An 18,012-nucleotide genomic window follows, 5' to 3' on the forward strand; every position below is an offset into this window, starting at 1 on the left:
CCCATTTTACAGATGAGGAAACTGAGGTTTAGAGAGGTGAATGATCTTGCCCAAGACTATATGGCCAATCAGTTAGCTTGCCTCCAAAGACCCTAGGCTTAACTGCTATATTACCCAACCCCAAACTACCAGTGGCCACTGTGCAAACTCTGGCTGTGCGGCTGCCTCCGGGGTTCAAGAATATTGACCATTGCCCGGCAGCTTGCTGCTTGGTGGCTCCTGCTGAACATTTTCTGGTGTGAAATTATTATTTAACTTCAACCTTCTAAAACTGTGCCCTTCATGGTTCCAGCTAGTACAAAGTTAAAAACACTTGATAAAACGCATAAAACACAGCCAGCAGCGTATTTCCAAACCACGTTGTAAGGCAGGCAGCGTTCTCTCGAAACATACATCCTTGGGGGCAAAGCAGTTAAGACGGTTTCCACTGCAGTGTGTGGACTGGGGTGTCCATTGAACCAGAGAAAGCCGGGGGTTTGGGGATGCCAAAGGCCTACAGTGGGAACAGCTAGGGGAGGGCTGCAGCCAATCTGGGTAGTGGTGACAGGACAGGGAAATTGACTCTAGTTTTTGATCAGTAGCAAAACTGTTTTGAAAGAGAATTTCTCCTCTACCTCACCCCCAGGCATGTTTTTTAACTCTTTAAAAAATACTGCTAAAGCAAACTAAATATGGATATGGCCTGAAAAGGACTTCTTACTTCGTTTTTTTTTGTTTTTTTTTTTTTTTTTTGAGATGAAGTCTAGCTTTGTCGCTCAGGCTGGAGTGCAGAGGCACGATCTTGGCTCACTGCAGCCTTCGCCTCCTGGGTTCAAGAGATTCTCCTGCCTCAGCCTCCTGAGTAGCTGGGATTATAGGCGCCCACCACCACGCTCAGCTAATTTTTTGAATTTTTATATTTTTAGTAGAGACGGGCTTTCACCATGTTGGCCAGGCTGGTCACAAACTCCTGACTTCAAGTGAACTGCCCACCTCGCCCTCCCAAAGTGCTGGGATTACAGGCATGAGCCACCGTGCCTGGCCCCGGACTTCCTACTTCCATATTTGAGTCCTTGTGGTCAAACTGCAACCTAACTTTGAAACAGATTGAAACCCTAATTTAGGAGTATGACGAGATTGAAACCCTAATTTAGGAGTATGCAGCTGTAACAATTGCTGAGTCTTGGCCAATCCCAGCAGCCTTACTTCAATCACTCATACATACACTGCTGAGTGTTCACACTGTGTTCAAATAAGGCAAACGCGGTGCTGTAACCGATCCAGCTGTTTTGGAATCTCACCTCCGATTTCTGTACATCACTTCCTTTTTTTTTTTTCTGTCTATAAATTTGTTCAGACCCGAGTCATCCCTGGAGTCTCTCTGAATTGGCCGTGATCCTGGGGGCTGCCCGATTTGTGCATTGTTCATTGCTCAATTAAACTCGTTTAGATTTAATTTGGCTGAAGTTTTACTTTTAACGATACTGTGATGCGTCATTATTATTTCACTTTTCAAATTATTCCAAATTATTTTCAATTTTATGGTATGCTACATACCATAAAATTTCTGTACCCTTTTAAAGCGTACATTTCAGTGGTTTTCAGTATATTCACAAGATTGTACAACCGTCACCATTAGTTCCGGAACATTGTCTTCAGCCCCAAAGAAACTTCATACCCATTAACGGCCACTTTCCATTCCCTCTTCCCCACAGTCCCTGGCAAATTCTGATGGTTTTAATGGTTAAATCTTTTCAATTACATCACAAGAGACTATGGAACTCATTACTGTTTCTGGCACATAGTAGGTACTTAGTAATTTTTTTGTGTGTGTGATAAAGCTTTCAATTAAGACTCTCTACTCTTTTTGCTGGCATATATGATAATTTTAAAATTATAGGCCAGGCGCGGTGGCTCATGCCTGTAATCCCAGCACTTTGGGAGGCCAAGGTGGGTGGATCACCTGAGGTCAGGAGTTCGAGACCAGCCTGGCCAACATAGCGAAACCCTGTCTGTACTAAAAATACAAAAATTAGCCAGGCATGGTGGCTTGCACCTATAATCCCAGCTACTCAGGAGGCTGAGGCAGGAGAATCGCTTGAACCCGGGGGGTGGAGTTTGCAGTGAGCCGAGATCACACCTCTGCACTCCGGCCTGGGTGACAGAGCACGGCTCTGTCTCAAAAAAAAAAAAAAAAAAAAAAATGTTAAACATCTAGAAGAAGACAACATACAGCTGAGTTGGATTTCCCCCCCTCCTCTTCCATTTAGAAAAGTCTGAACTCAGAGGTCTCATGTCAACTGGATAATTGTTTTGTTGGCCTGATTCTTAACTTAGTTTGATTTAGGAAAAGACAAGGACATCTAGAGTCATGTTGTAATCACAGTTCTGTGATATTTCATGTTTTTATAACTCATAAAAATACAGTGAGGAAATTAACAGCTTGGACTGTGGGAAAAGAAGTAAAGCTGAAACTCTGATATGTGCAGGCCTGAGTATGTTGTTTACAGAATGAAAAGTGAGTCCCACGGAAGCTGAGACTTGGCTTCTGTCATGCCTGGGAATCTACAAACTCAATGCCCTCTCGCTGGCAGAACATAAAAGCTAAAGATTACCCCTAATCCCGTGGCATTTTAAAATCCGTGGAATGGCCTTTGGTGCTCAACAATTTTCACTTAAAGTCACACGCTCTTTTGGAGGTACAAATGTTTCAGTTACCCCAGTAGTATCTCTGGTAAGACTTACCAGAATGAATATTAATGCAGATGAAGATGGGATTGTTCTGTCCAGAAGTGACCACACTCCCCTTCACCCCCAAGTTCCACTTTTTAAACAGTTCAAATAATGGAAGCTCATGTGACAGCTTTCCACTGGTAAACTAGATAATAAGATTCACTGCACTGGAAAAAAAGTGGAAACCACTCACACGTTTATCAAGGGATGTGTGAGTAAACAACAGGTGGTATATCCATACAATGGAATATTATGCAGCCATAAAAAGGAATGAAGTACTGACACATGCTACCACCTTGAAAAGATGATGCTGGCCTGTAATCCCAGTACTTTGGGAGGCCAAGGTGGGTGGATCACCTGAGGTCAGGAGTTCAAGACCAGCCTGGCCAACATGCCTGTGATCCTAGCTCCTTTAGGAGGCTGAGGCAGGAGAATCACTTGAACCCAGGAGGTGGAGGTTACAGTGAGCCAAGATCTTGACATGGCACTCCAGCCTGGGTGACAAGAGCAAAACTATGACTCAAAAAAAAAAAAAAAAAAGAAAAGAAAAGAAAAGTGATGTTGAGTAACAGAAGTCAGATGACACAAAAGTCTACTTGTATGATTCCAATTATATGGCATGTCAGCGAATAGACAAACCCATAGAGACAGAAAGCAGATGAGTGGTTGCCAGGGTCTAGGGGAGGGAAAAGGGAAGTGACTGCTAATGGGTAAGGCACTACTAGCCTTAGTTAGTTGATTTCTTTTTGGGGTGATGAATATTCTGGAATTAAAGGTGATGGTGGCACAACTTTGTGACTATACTAAAAACACTAAATTGTATACTTTCAGAGGATAAATTTTATAGTGTGTAAACTACATCTCAATTAAAAAAACAGTAAAAAGAAGGTGCTGCAAAGCCTCCCATGGGGTTAAAATAAGAGTAAAAGAAAAAAACATGACTTCATTGTGTGGGTGTCTGTGTTGAAGATGATTTAGCAGCTCCCTCCGTGAGGCATTTGCTGGAATAAAATCCTTTCTGCCCTCATCATTGTCAGCACACTGGTTCGGGCCTTTAGCGTTCCTACCTGTATCATGGAACTAAAGAATTTTAGCAGCTGACAAGGACCTTAAAGATTCTAGCCTAACTCTCTCACTTGTCAGGGGGGGCAGCTGGTGCCAGGCAGAAGAAGTGGCATGTTCAGAGTGGCCTGCCTGGTGTCTGAGCTGGACCTGACACCCAGTGTTCTTTCCACTGGGCCTTTATTACAATTGTTTTCCTCTCTCTCTTTAGTCTCTTCCTGCTCCAGTAGGATTGTACATTCCGCTGACCTAATCTTCCCGAAATACAGATCTTATCACGTCACTGCCCTGCTGAAAAAACCCGCAGTGGCTCCCCACTGCCTTCAGGCTCAGACCCTGGGAGCCTCCTTCACCTTCTGTCCACTTCTTGGCTCTCATGGCTTCCTAAACAAACTCCCTTTGCCACTCCAGCACACGGCGTGTGTCTCGATATCACGCTCCTGGGCACATGTTGTTAATCTACTTTGTATATGTTTATGTCTTTGTGGCTCAGTCAAATTGCAAGTTTATTGGAGACCAGGATCATGCCTTTGACCTCCTGACACAGGGCACAATGCAATTGCTTGTATTTGTTAGGGGTCTGGAAATATTTGTAGATTAGTTGATTCCATTCCCAACCACAGCTAGTCTTCACCTGGATACACCTAAGAATATCTTGGAGGAGGCCGGGCGCGCTGGCTCACGCCCACAATCCCACCACTTTGGGAGGCCAAGGCGGGCGGATCACAAGGTCAAGAGATAGAGACAATCCTGGCCAATATGGTGAAACCCCGTCTCTACTAAAAACACACACACACACACACACACACACAAAATTAGCCGGGTGTAGTGGTGTGTGCCTGTAATCCCAGCTACTCTGGAGGCTGAGGCGGGTGAATCGCTTGAACCAGGTAGTCGGAGGTTGCAGTGAGCCAAGATCACGCCACAGCACTCCAGCCTGGTGACAGAGTGAGGCTCCGTCCCCCACAAAAAATACTGTATCTTAGAGGAGTTCTGGCAACAGGTCACTATTTTGTGCCGCGTCTCTCCTGAGTTTAACTTTTGGATGTAATCTGGATAAGAAGATTCTTGAAACCTCTTATGAGACTGGATTTAGTGTCAAAAAGGCAAAACACACTGACTTCAAAATAAAAAAAACAAACATGATTTTTGAAACAACCTTTTAATTTCTTACAGAAGTGCTGCAATTCCTGTTCACTGGAGATTTAGAAAATTCTGAGAAAGTTCCAAGAAGATAAGAAAATTGAAAGCTCCCATAATCCTAGCTCCTAGGGGCTGCCTATTGATAATCTTTCATTGATACAGCCATTTTTCTATGTACACACAAACACCACATATATATTTTTTTTACAAAAATGAGATTCCACTCTGTATACTGTTTTATATCATGCTGTTAAATAAAGATAAAAATGAAAATGTAATAGGACTGCATTAAGTGGGAACAATTTTGCTGCTGTCAACTCGAGAGAACATTCCAATGACACAGAGAAAGAGCAACTCCCTATTTGTTTTGCTTCTTTGCAAAACAAACAGGGTAAAAAGAGTTCTGAGAACTAAGGGGCAGGTGCCTTCCTAGCTGCCGACTTGAGTTGGGCATGGAGTTGCTTCATTTCCTTCTCTGTGTCTCCTCACCAGTTCTATTGAAGGAATTGGAGCTTGTACCCATGAAGGTCCTTTTCTAGTTTTTGGATTTTGTAAGCTTTGTTTTAAATTCCTCCCATCCCTTCTTTGTGGATATTTCAGAGCCCTCTACTCAAGAGGGTAGGGGATGTGGCTACTTTGTTCCCTGTTTTCTTGCCAGCATGGCGCCTGGCAAAGAATAGACACTCAACAAATATTTGGTAATGAATGAATGGATGAGACGCTCATGAGCGATGTCCTTTGTTATGGAAATCACTAGGCCACATGGTCTTCTTTTGGAAGCACCAAGTAGGAATTCTATATTTAGGTTCTTGGAATTGGAATAATAACACAAGTGACATTGTACATTAATCAATTAATGGAATATATTTAGCTGTGGCCCCATGAGGGAGTTCTCATTAATTCCATTCCACAAGTGGCCACGGTCCACTGCTAGCCTCATGATCCCAGGTTCCGGGCCCCCTCTGCTACACTTTCGGGCACCACAGTTTCTCTCTGGTTGAGTAAGGCATTCCACAACCCGTAAGGCAAGCTTAAGGCCAAAGTTTTCAAATGTCAGTGTTCGTAAGAATTGCCCAGGTCTTAGTAATCCACATTTTTTTTTTTTTTTTAAGATGGAGTTGCCTAAGCTGGAGTGCAGTGGCATGATTTTGGCTCACTGTAATCTCCGCCTCCTGGGTTCAAGCAATTCTCCTGCCTCAGCCTCTGGAGTAGCTGGGATTATAGGTGTGCGCCACCATGCCTGGCTAATTTTTGTATTTTTAGTAAAGACTTGGTCTCACCATGTTGGCCAAGCTGGTCTTGAACTCCTGACCTCAAACGATCCACCTGCCTTGGCCTCCCAAAGTGCTGGGATTACAGGCATGAGCCACCACCCCCAGCCAGTGATCCACATTTTAAATCATTGCTTGCTATGATTTGAACGCAGGTGGTCTGAAACTTATTGAGAACACTAGCTTGAAACATTTCGAATTCAGTGTTTTGTCAAACAGAGGAGAGGCAATGATTGGCCATTAGGATCTTCATCAAGCATCAGCTTGCCCACAGCTTTGGTTTCCAGGGAGACTGGGAACTAACAATACAATAGTTCCTTTTCATTATGAGTGTACCGTGCCAAGAGCTTTCCTAAGTGCTTTACATTCATTATCCTCTTTAATTCTCTTAAGAGCTGTATGAGGTAGGTCCTTTTATTACCTCCATTTTACAAGGAAACTGAGGCTCAGACAAGGATATCTAGCTTATCCATGATCAGGTAGAGCTGACAATGGGATTAAATAATCAAGTCCTGCTACTGCCAGGTTAAGAAAACCCAGCTCTTTGTTATTCTATAACAACTAGGGGAAGCTGTTGTGCGTCATTGGCTGATAGGAAGATAAATTCATGTTTTGAATTCCACATCTATGTCCTACCTCATGCATGGACTGCTCTCAACAACTGTGAAACAGAAAGCAAAACAGTGAAACAGGTGAAATTCACATCCTGTCTTTCCTTGGGCATACTCTTAGGACCAGCTCTGGCCATGTTCTGAATCTGACCACTTTAACCTCAGAACTGTACTGTTAAAACTCAACAATAAGAAAAGGAACAGTCCAGGCCAGGTGCAGTGGCTTACACCTGTAATCCCATCACATTGGGAGGCCGAGGCAGGTGGATCACTTGAGTCCAGGCATTTGAGACCAGCCTAGGCAATGTGGCGAAACCCCATCTCTACCAAACAAATAAACAAACAAACAAAAAAACTCCAAATCATGGTGGTGTGCACCTGTAGTCCCAGCTACTCAGGAGGCTGAGGTGGGAGAATTGTTTGAGCCCAGGAGGTGGAGACTGCAATGAGCTGACATCACACCACTGCACTCCAGCCTGGGCAATAGAACAAGACCCTGTCTCAGGAAAAAAAAAAGAGAAAAAGTGAAAACGAGCAGTTCAATTTAAAAATGGGCAAAAGATTTGAACAGACACCTCACCAAAGAAGATACACGGATAGCAAATAAGCATATGAAAAGATGTTCAACATCATTTATTGTTAGGGAATTGCAAATAAAAATGACAAAAGATACAGCTACATACCTATCACAAAGGCCAAAATTCAAACACTGACAACACCAAATGCTGGCGAGGAAGTGGAACAAGAACTCTCATTCTTTGCTGCTGAGAATGCAAAATGATACAGACACTTTGGAAGACACTTTGGCAGTTTCTTACAAAACTAACATACTCTTACCACATGATCCAGCAATTATACTCCTTGGTATTTACCCAAATGAGTTGAAAACATATCCACACAGAAACCTACACAAGATTTTATAACTGCTTTACTCATAGTTGTCAAAACTTGGAAGCAACAAAGATGTCCTCCAGTAGGCGAATGGATAAACACACTGTGGTACATCCAGACAGTGGAATATTATTCAGTACTAAAAGGAAATGAACTGTCAAGCCATGAAAAGACATGAAGGAAATGTAAATGCTGATTACAAAGTGAAAGAAATCAGTCTGAAAAGGTTATGTATGATTCCAACTATATGGCATTTTGGAAAAGGCAAAACGATGGAGATCAGTGGTTGACAGGGGTTGGAGGGAGGGCAAGATCAACAGGCAGAGCATGGAGAATTTGGGGGGTCATCAAACTATTCTGTATGGTTTTGTAATGGTGGATCCATATCATGATACATTTGTCCAAACCATAGGGTATACAACACCAAGAATGAACTCCAATGTAAACTACAGACGCTGGGTGATAATGATGTGTCAGTGTAGGTTCATTGATTGTGACAAAGGTTGTCCTCTGGTGGGGGGGGAGGTGGTGCGTGTCTGGGTGCAGGGGGCATATGGGAAGAGTACTTTCTGCTCAATTTTGCTGTGAACCTAAAACTGCTCTAATAATTCAAATTCATTAATTTAAAAACAACCCCTGAACTGTTTTAACAAGGATATTTGAATATTGACTACTGACCAGATATTTGCTGATATTAAGAAACTGTTGGCCGGGTGTGGTGGCTCACACCTGTAATCCCAGCACTTTGGATCGCCTGAGGTCGGGAGTTTGAGACCAGCCTGGCCAACAGGGTGAAATCCCGTCTCTACTAAAAATAACAAAAATTAGCTGGGCACGTTGGCGCATGCCTGTAGTTCCAGCTATTTGGGAGGCTGAGGCAGGAGAATTGCTGGAACCCAGGAGGTGGAGGTTGCAGTGAGCCAAGATCGTGCCATTGCACTCTAGCCTGGGCAACAGAGCGAGACTCTGTCTCGAAAAAAAAATAAAAATAAAAATAAAGAAAAAAAAAAGAAACTTTTTTTTTTTCAGGTGTGATACTGGTATTGTGGTTATGTTTTTTAAAAGTCCTGATGTTTTTAGCTTGGTGCGGTGGCTCAGGACTGTAATTCCAGCTACATGGGAGGATTGCTTGAGATCAGGACTTTGAGACCAGCCTGAACAATACAGTGAGTCCTGTCTCCAAAAAAAAAAAAAGTCAGTCTTTATATTTTAGAGTTATATACTGCAATATGTATGAATGAAATGCTGTGAAGTTTTGGATTTGTTTCAAAATAATCCAGTGTGTGTGTTTTGGGGGGAAGTAGATAAGACAGGGTTGGTGATAGGATGATAATTGTTGAAGCTAGCTGATGAGCACATAGGGCTTGATTATACTATTACTTCAAGTTTTGTACACGTTTGGACATTTCCATAATAAAAAGTAAAAACATAATTACGTGCTTCAAGTCTCAATCCCTAGGTCTCTTACACTCTGGGAGCGGATTTAATAAATTCAGCAAATGCACTTGAGGTTAATAATGGATTAATACATTGCTGTGGCTAGAGAACATTTATATTTTGACATGGGTCTTCAATATCTTAATCTAAAGAAGCAAATATTGTGGAAATTTCAGACACTACCTCAATCTGACAGGGGAAGTATTTTGTATTAGTTCTAACTTTCCCCTTCCCTAATTTACCTATGTATAGAATTGGTCCTCATCCCTGACTGTGGGGAGGCTTCTGATAGTTATTACCTTTTCTTTCTTTTTAAATTTTTTGAGACAGAGTTTCACTCTGTCACCTAGGCTGGAGTACAGTGGCGCGATCTCAGCTCACTGCAACCTCCACCTCCCAGGTTCAAGCAATTCTTCTGCCTCAGCCTCCCGTGTAGCTGGGATTACAGGTGCCTGCCACCACGCCCGGGGAATTTTTGTATTTTTAGTAGAGATGGAGTTTCACCCTTTTGGCCAGGCTGGTCTCGAATTCATGACCTCAGGTGATCCCCCCACCTCGGCCTCCCAAAGTGCTGGGATTATAGGAGTGAGCCACCATGCCCGGTCAACTATTACCTTTTCTAAGAATGCTTTATAACATCATGGCATTTCGAATTGTGTAACATTCAAAATGTTTTCTGTTGTATCCATTCCTACGTCTTCACTATTTTCCTGGGACTTGACAGGGCATATTGAATCTATCCTGTAAAGCATGGGAACAAACAAGGATTCCAAAACGTGAATTGGATTTAGTTAGTTAATTTTCGTTTCTCCATCTCTCCATACAGACGGGAAGCATGAGTGAACATCTAGTATGTATTTGATATGCGCTCAGTTGATACCATAAAGAGATTTATAAAATGATGCCGACTTTGAGGGTTTCACACTCTAGGGGAAAGACTGTGCTGTCAAGTGGATAAATTTGGAGGTTGAGGGCTTCATGGAGAGGAGGAAAGTTGTGCTGAGCCATGCAAATAAGCAGAAGCTCATCACCCACCTGATTTATGTCAGAATCAGAATCCAAAGCCAGGGACCCACCAACCAACCCTCCGGCCCAGCACAGTTTCCGTGTGGCAAGTCCACTTCTGTTTTCTCATCTTACATCGCAGTGTATTTTGTTTCTTGTAACTCCTGCAGGATTTTTCTTAAAGCCTTACGTGGTGCTGTTATCACGCGGCACAAAATGAAGCCGACCTCTTTGTGTGTGGGAATAGAGGGAGCATGACACTGCTGGGATGCAACGGATGGAGGGCGGAAAGCTGTCCAGCACCTTGTCTCTCCCAAGATATATAGCCCAGGAGCATTCCCATTCCTCCACGACACAAATGACAACTTCCTCGAGCTCTGATGGCTTCCCAGGTGGCTGACAGCATGGAGAACCTTGCTCATGTTTACCTGTTCTTGCATCCATTACTCACCTCTTCCCACATTCCCCTACACTTGCACACAAAGCCACAGAGTGGCTCAAAAAAAAATGAAAAGCCTCCCCCCAACCCTATTCTAAAATGTCAAGTGTTTCAGTCTTGAGAAAAAAGAAAGCTGAAGAAACCATGACTCATGACATGGGCTGACAAACAACGGTCTGAAGGTATGCTGGTGAGTCACACCGTGGAGCTCTGCCTTTGTGTTGTGGTGAGGGCCGGGGCTGGAAGGAGCGTCATGGGGCCAGCCAGTAAAATTCCACTACTCTCCGAAGCCGATTGGGAGGCAATTGAAAAACCCTGGGCTTTTTCCAGCCCCAGTGTAGTGGGTGACTTTGGGTCCCCTCAGGTATGGTGATCTATATGGGAAATCAGGAAGAATGATTATTAATAACTGGAAAAAAACCCCTATGATTATCTTTCCATGCCCAATGCCATGCTGAACCAGCTCTGCCTGCTTCTGCAAGCCAGTGAGGCTGCTGGATTTTCTCGAAGGGTATTGGGTTGCTAAGCAACAGTGCTGGCGGCGCCTATCATGCCCAGCGATGTCAGTGCCTGAGTGTGGCCTGCAGAGCACACTTGCTCCCCTCCCCCTCGCCTCCTCTCGACCCCTTCCCTGCCACATGAGAACAGTAATTTGCATCTCAGGGACAGGAGCTGTGCCAGGTGATTCTGTGTATAAAACAGCGCAGTGCAGCCCCTGAAGCACAAATACTGTTTTGGGTTACAAGGCGGTGCATGTGACGTATTTGAAAATACAGACTCATTTGTGTATACTCCCCACATAAGGAGTGTAGGCTTCATCTAAAAGCCTGCATGTCAAATATTCCTTTCTAATACATCCTGGTGTGCTCTGCCTTGAAGTGTTTCTTTCCTGTCTGCCCGTCCAGCACCTTATTTATGCCCCATTCTGTCCCTCTCTCTCGTTGCCTTTGTTCCGCGGTCTCCTGGGTGATGGAGTTAGTGTTTGTGTGTAGGGATGCGTGGACAAGAGGGAGCTGATTTCTAGAGGTGAGACGGCCCTGTGGTTAACGGTTGGAGGCTGCTGTTGATGAGGCCTGTTGCTGTGGCAGTTTTGTTCCGGAAGTGGCCATTTTCTGGGCAGGGCTCCACCAGAGCCCCATCTGCCTGTGCCTTTGACTTCCTGTCAAGAGGCAGCAGGCTTCGTGAGCTGGGGAAGTGCCAGAGGCAGCCTTTCAGTTAGACAGACCTGGACCCAAACCCTTTCTCTTCCCCCACCCCTCTTTGGCATCTTGGCACGTGACTGTCCCCATTTCTGAAAAGGGTGTTCATAAGAACAGTCTGGCTGGGTTGCTGGGGTGCCTGAGTATGATCGCGCATCTCCATGGCTGGCCATGGTGTTTATTCAATGGCAGATATTACCAGGATGGAGTGACTCCCAGTAGGAAGGGCCTTTAAGATGTTATCTGGTTCCGCCCAGCAGGGACGGGAACTGTAATTCCCCGCTCTCCCTGTGGAGAATCAGGGCGGCTCCGGATGGATGGCCAAAGGCCGCACAGAGGTGAACCTCCAGGGTAGGGTGGTTCTAGGCGCTGTTCACACTCCTGTCCCAGGGGTGTTTGGTCTGGGGCACATATCACACATATTACATATTGTGATATGTGTTTCCCTCCTTTCCTAAAATTAGCCCTTGGCGTCGGGGCCTTGCAGTGGACTGATGTCCCTCCTTAACTGAAGAGTCAGTCTGTTTATTTTTGGGGGGTCGTTTAGGGGGAAAAAAAAGTAGATATCTGAACAAAACTGGCTGGCAGGAACCTTTGGCTGACTGCAGGGCTTTGGTGGTGGTCAAGACCTGGAACTGAATTTGAGGCCTGGCCAGGGTGAAGGATGTCCCATAGGCGCCCGGGAGGATGACTCTGCCAGGCCTGCTTTTGACATCTCTGTCATGCTTCATGCTTTATGCTGCTCTGGGCCATTAAGCAAGAACTAAATCTGATGCCCGATTAAGGCCGAGCTCTTTTTTTTTTTTTTTTTTTTTTTTTGAGACACAGTCTCACTCTGTTGCCCAGGCCATAGTGCAGTAGTATGATCATGGCTCACTGCAGCCTCAGTCTCCTGGACTCAAGTGATCCTCCCACCTCAGCTTCCTGAGTAGTTGGGAGTACAGGTGAGTCAGGTGAGTGCCACCACACCCAGCTAATTTTTTTTTTTTTGGTAGAAATGGGGTTTTACTGTGTTACCCAGGCTGGTTTCAAACTCCTGGGCTGAAGGCCGTCCACTCGCCTCAGCTTCCCAGTGTTGGGACTACAGGTGTGAGCCACTCATCTAGTCTAGCCTGAGCTCCTAAACAGGAAATGTGTGGCATGCCTTCTTTGAAGGTGGCTTTCTTATTCTGAGTTTTAAACCACAACCACTGAAGATGGTTAGTGCCTGCGGAACACGTACCATTTCTGCTCAGAGAAACCATTCCTCCTTAAGGAAAGGGGGGCCATTCCTGGTCTGGCGTTCCCAGTGAAGGAAGAGCCAAGTGGATGCCCCTCGACCCTGGCCCGAGGCAGCTGGGTTATGGTCCAGCTGGGCACTCTACTCTTTAGGAGGCGGAGAGGGTAATAGGGGGATTGGTCTAGGTTTGTGTGGGTCAGAGCCAGGTAAGAATAGTTATAGTAGTTGCCAGGCAAAGTAAATAGGAAGGAGACAGAAAGGCCCAGGCACACAGGAGACTCCAGCTACAAGGGCAGGGAGAGGGACACGTTGGTGGAAGAGGGAAATGAGGAGGGGCTCTTTGAGATCCTGCCAAGGAGGCGTTCTGTGAACCTGTCCCGCTGACACACCCACTGCAGGGTCCACTGAGACAGCAAGGCAGGAAGGGTGGAAAGGGTCTGCCAGGGGCAGTGCCTGGCATGCACTAGAGGTGACGTAGAGTCTGGGATCAGTGACAGAAGATCACATCTAGAACCATGGTCAAGGATGTGAGCCAGATTTTCGGGGCTCGATCCTGGCTTTGTCACTTAACTGTGTCACTTGGAGCAAGTCACATACCTCTTGCAGACTCAGTTGCTCATCAAAAAAATGGGAATTTTTTATATATATATATTAAAAAATATATATATAACATATAATTATGTATTTATTTATAATAAATGTGTATATATAATTATATGAGATTATAATAATCACAAATGGGGTTATATATAATATATAATTATACATTATTTATAATATATATTTATTTATAATATATGTGTATATATACACAAATATACATATGTATGTCTGTCTATATCTCCATCTTTCAGGTTGTTTTGAGAATTAAATGAGCTAACCATGTAAAGCCCTGTGTACCGTGCCTGGCATGTAGGACACTTCATCACTGTTATCTCTTTTAGTTATTATGACCTGAGCGTCTCTCTGTTCACCAGCCCTTGTTCTTTACTCACAGGTTGAAGATGACAGTAGATCCTAAGGAACCTCAGTTCTATCCCGAAATGTGAAAGCCTTTTTACTCAACCACAAAGAAGTGGTCAGCAGAAAACTGGGCATCCTGGCCTCTGGGGCCATGAGCAGCACTCAAGAGGAGCTACTGTTTTCCCTGCCTGTTAACATGTGGCTTGGGGCCTTGTGGGATATTTGAAAATTAGGACACAAGAAGTCCAAGCAGCACCTGGTGATTAAACTGGGTTCTCTATCAAAGAGAGGTGTGACCTTCAAGGGCATCCATACAGGATCCAAGGGCAAAGCAAAAGGTGAGAGGGACTCTCCAGGCTCAACCCTTTCAGCACAGTCAGGGGTGCCTGGCAGCTGGATTCCAGCCCTGCCCAGAGCCACCCAGAGAACTGAGGGAGGGGGACAGCTGCTCAGCTGAGTGATGGGAGGCTCCAGAAATAGTTGTCAACCTCATCGAACCAGAGATGAGCCCTTAGGACAGCCAGGGTGTTGATTTCCAGCCAGGCAGGGCTTTGGTTCTCCAGTGGGATGTGGACAGGGTTCACTGCAGCCTCTCAGCAGATGAACTAGGGGAGAGACACTACCCCAACCATGCTCCCCCGATCCTTGGGTGTTAAGTAAAAGTATCTCCTCTTTTCCTCTCTGCTCTCTCCACTTTACAACAAAATAGTATCTTTAGTCTGCAAAACCAGGGCCAGGAAGAATCTTCACAGCTAGACGGGGCCATGGAAAGATGATGAGGTATATCAGGAACTATGTAACCTCGTAATACTTCTGCTGCAAAACCTCCTGACATTCTGAATGGACAGTCACATGCAGCCTCTTTCATGCAAAACTGAGCTCATAAGAAAGTAAAGCAAATCTGTAGGGGCCAAATGAAGAGGAAACTGGAAGTCAGAGCTTCAAGTGCATGACTGATGTGGTGTATTCCCTGGGGATGGGGGTGTACACGCTGGTTTTGGGAACCAGGGCACTTGGGTTTGAAAGTTCGTCCAGGACATTTGTGTGATTCTCAGTTTTTGGATGTTGGTGAAAAGTGCTGCTTAGAACATTCTGGTATGTGAGTTTTTGTTGAACATAAGATATTTATGTTGGACAAATATTTAAGATACAAATTATTGAATTTAGGTATGTATAAACTCAGATTTGGAGAATACTGCTAAACAGATTTTCAGAGTGGTTGTTCATTTTAAATAACAGCATATGGGCCAGGCACTGTGGCTCATGCCTGTAATTCCAACACTTTGGGAAGCCAAGGCAGGAGGATTGCTTGAGGCCAGGAGTTTGAGACCAGCCTGGGCAATATAGTGAGACTCCATCTCTACAAAAAATTAAAATATTAGCTGGGCATGGTGGTGTGCACCTGTAGTTTCAACTACTCAGGAAGCTGTGATAGAAGGATCACTTGAGTCCAGGAAATGGAGGCTGCAGTGAGCTGTGATCACACCAGTGCATTCCAGCCCAGGCAACAAAGCGAGACCCTGTATCAAAAAAAAGAAAAAAGAAAAAAAAAGTCCAACAGCAATGACAACAGTGTAGGAGCATTCTAATTGCTCCACATCCTCCCCAACAATTTGTATTGTCTTTTCCTCAGGCTTATTTTAATGACTCTCGTTGGATTTGCATTTCTTTCTTTCTTTCTTTCTTTCTTTCTTTCTTTCTTCTTCTTTTCTTTCTTTCTTTCTTTCTTTCTTTCTTTCTTTCTTTTTTCTTGAGATGGAGTCTCACTCTGTTGGCAGGCTGGAGTGCAGTGGCACGATCTTAGTTCACCGCAACCTCTGCCTCCCAGGTTCAAGTGGTTCTCCTGCCTCAGCCTCCCGAGTAGCTGGGACTACAGGTGTGTGCTACCACACCCAGCTAATTTTTGTATTTTTAGTAGAGATGGGGTTTCACCATGTTGGCCAGGATGATCTCCATCTCTTAATCGAGACTGTGATCTGCCCACCTCGGCCTCCCAAAGTGCTGGGATTACAGACGTGAGCCACTGCACTGGGCCTTGGATTTGCATTTCTAGGATGATGAATGAGAGCGTACTTTCTCATAATTATTGTGGCAATTTGATACCTGCTTTTATGAAGTGTCTATTCAAGTATTTTGCTCATTTTTTCTAATGGGTCATCTGTACTTTTCTTACTAATTTATAGTTGATACTTGATTTATAGATTTGTATTTGAAATATAAATCCTTGTGACCATAAATATATTGCAAATATCTTCGCCTATTCTTTAGCTTGCCTTTTCACGCTTTTCTTTTTCCTTCCTTTTTTGAGACGGAGTCTCACTCTGTTGCCCAGGCTGGAGTGCAATGGCGAGATCTCGGCTCACTGCAACCTCTGTCTCCTGGGTTCAAGAGATTCTCCTGCTTCAGCCTCCTGAATAGCTGGGATTTCCAGTGCCCACCACCATGCCTGGCTAATTTTTTGTATTTTTAATAGAGATCGGGTTTCACCACGTTGGCCAGACTGGTCTCAAACTCCTCACCTCAGGTGATCCAGCCACCTTGGCCTCCCAAAGTGCTTGGATTATAGGCATAAGCCACCACACCTGGCTTCATTCTCTTAATGATGTTTTGATAAGCAGATGTCCTTGATTTTATTAAAGTTCAAATCTCTTTTTTCCTTATAGTTATTACTCTGTGTGACCTGCTTAAGAAATATTTGCTTTGTCCAAAATCATATATTTTCCTGTGATTTTTTTAGAAGCTTTATTTTTATATTTTTCAAATTTAGAACTACAATCCATCTTGAATTCTTTTTTTTGTATAAATAGTTTTTTAAAAATATAGAGGTTGATATTAATTTTTTTACATCTAGATAGCCAACTGACCCCATGCTATTTATTGAAAATAATATTATTTCTCTTATTGTGTTACATTGTCACCCTTGCTGTAAATCAAGTGACCATATATCTATAGGTCAGTTTCTGGATCCTGGATTCTGTTCCACTGGTCTATTTGTTTATCCTTGTGACATTATCTTATTGTATACTATTACTTCATTTTATAATGAGTCTTGATATCAAATAGGGAAAGTCTTCCAACTTTGTTCTCCTTCAAGATTGTCTTGGTTCTTTTTGCCCCTTAACATTTTCATATAAAATTTAGAATCAGCTTGTCAATTTCCATGCACATTCACAATAAACCCGCTGGGATTTTTATTAGAATTACACAGAAACTCTAGATATGCCAGACTGTAGAGAGTTTATATATTTATTATATTGTATCTTCCAATATTGAATGGTAGAGCTTTTACACAACTTCCATTGTGTTAATATCTAGGTTTGTGATTTTTTTGGATGCTACTATATATTAGTCTGTTCAGGCTGCCATAACAAAATAACATAGACTAGGTAGCTTAAATAACAGAAATTTGTTTCTCACAGTTCTGGTGGTTGGGAAGTTCAAAATCAAGGTACCAGCCAATTTGGTTCCTAGTGAGCATTTTTCCTGGTGTAGAAGAGGGTTATTCTTCTAGGTGGCCACCATCTTGCTATGTGTTCACATGATATCTTCTTTGTGGGGATGTCAGGAGAGATAGCAAGTGAGCAAGCTCCTTGGTGTCTCTTTTATAAGGGCATTAATCCCATCATGAAAGGCCCACCTTCATGGCCTCATGTAACCTTAATTACTTCCCCAAAGCCCCATTTTCAAATACAATATATTGGGGATTAGGGCTTCAACATGTGAATTTTAGAGGGACATAAACATTCAGTACATAACATACTGTAAATTCTTCATGTAGGTTCAAGGTTAAAATGCATATAACCCATTTGGTTTGGGAATTCTTAAGATAAAACATTAATATAGAAGTGTTATCACTTCTATATTATACATTAATATACAAGTGGTATCCCTGCAATGTCTGTCAGAAGCAGTAAAAAAATCTTCTCTAGAGGAACATTCCCTCAATCCAGGCAGTTCAAGATTGCTACTAACAGAGTCCTACTAAATATAAGTTCACAATCCAATTACAAAACATATGAGGAATCAATTTATCATGAGCAAGAGTCAGCAGACCAAGCAA

General features: G+C 43.6%; 1 long non-coding RNA gene across 1 annotated transcript in view; it reads left to right on the forward strand.

The window, feature by feature from the left end:
* The first annotated feature begins 9,680 nt into the window (after positions 1-9,680).
* LOC108584898 overlaps positions 9,681-18,012 on the forward strand; it is a 29,686-nt gene continuing 21,354 nt past the window's right edge. The window contains exons 1-2 of the long non-coding RNA XR_001900479.3: positions 9,681-11,597; positions 13,987-14,290. This is a non-coding gene — a long non-coding RNA (uncharacterized LOC108584898). The remainder of the gene's footprint in view (positions 11,598-13,986; positions 14,291-18,012) is intronic.

This window comes from Papio anubis, chromosome 4 (assembly GCF_008728515.1).
Source record: "Papio anubis isolate 15944 chromosome 4, Panubis1.0, whole genome shotgun sequence".
NCBI classification, from domain to species: Eukaryota; Metazoa; Chordata; class Mammalia; order Primates; family Cercopithecidae; genus Papio; species Papio anubis.